We start from the raw sequence: 959 nt of genomic DNA on the forward strand, positions 1-959 counted from the left end.
CTCTTGCCTTTTTAAAAAGCAATCTAAATTTACAGATGAGGTCAATCTACATGTGTATCTTAATCTGTCTACAGTATGTTTCTCTTAAAGTATAATGTAACACAATGGTTATTTTAAGAATACTACCTTTTGTTTCATATTTTACCTCTTAGACCTTATACATTGCTGTACTCACATGCTAGGACTGTTTTGTCTGTACTATATCCTTAGTGCTTAGACTTTCCTTGTCTTTGTGTGGGTGCTTGGATAATACATGAGTTAAATGAAAAAAAGTTACCATATTCTAATCAAGTCTCTTGACAGTAAAAGGAATACAGATATCTGAGACAATTAGTACAGAAAAGGAAGAACTTATTTTTGAGAGATTTTGTTCTCTAGGAAATCCAACAGAAGAAATGGAAATTATGCAACTTTTTATAGAGCAATATAAAAAAGAAATACTTTTATAGGAAATGTTCAAAAAACCATGGGGGTTAATGAAAATATGTACAAACCCAAACTGGCAAAGTGGAGAGAAATAATGATCTGAAGTTTGAACAAATCTAATAACATAAAGCACATCAAAACAGACTTCTGTGGATTAAATTTAATATAATTGTACATTCATGCTGTGGCAGTAACTTTCACATTATTTGTATGACTACTTTTCTCAGTTGACTCATGACATAAACACAAAGGCACAATCCAAAAGAATATACTAACATTTAACAATAGTTTTAAACAGATGTGGAAAGAACAAATTTGAAGTATTAAAATACTTGAATATGGATCAACTTGAATATATTTTAATTCAGAAAATACTCTACTTTTCAACACTTTTATTTTGATGTGATGCTAGTTCCAGGTGTCCAGTGACTTATTTTTAATGTCCATTGAACATGTAACAATTAAACATTGACATGACTGGATAGCTAAAGAACCCATATTTTTAAATATCTCAGCTTTTTGTAATGAATCCT

Source organism: Myotis davidii, unplaced genomic scaffold (assembly GCF_000327345.1).
Source record: "Myotis davidii unplaced genomic scaffold, ASM32734v1 scaffold945, whole genome shotgun sequence".
In the NCBI taxonomy this organism is placed as follows: Eukaryota; Metazoa; Chordata; class Mammalia; order Chiroptera; family Vespertilionidae; genus Myotis; species Myotis davidii.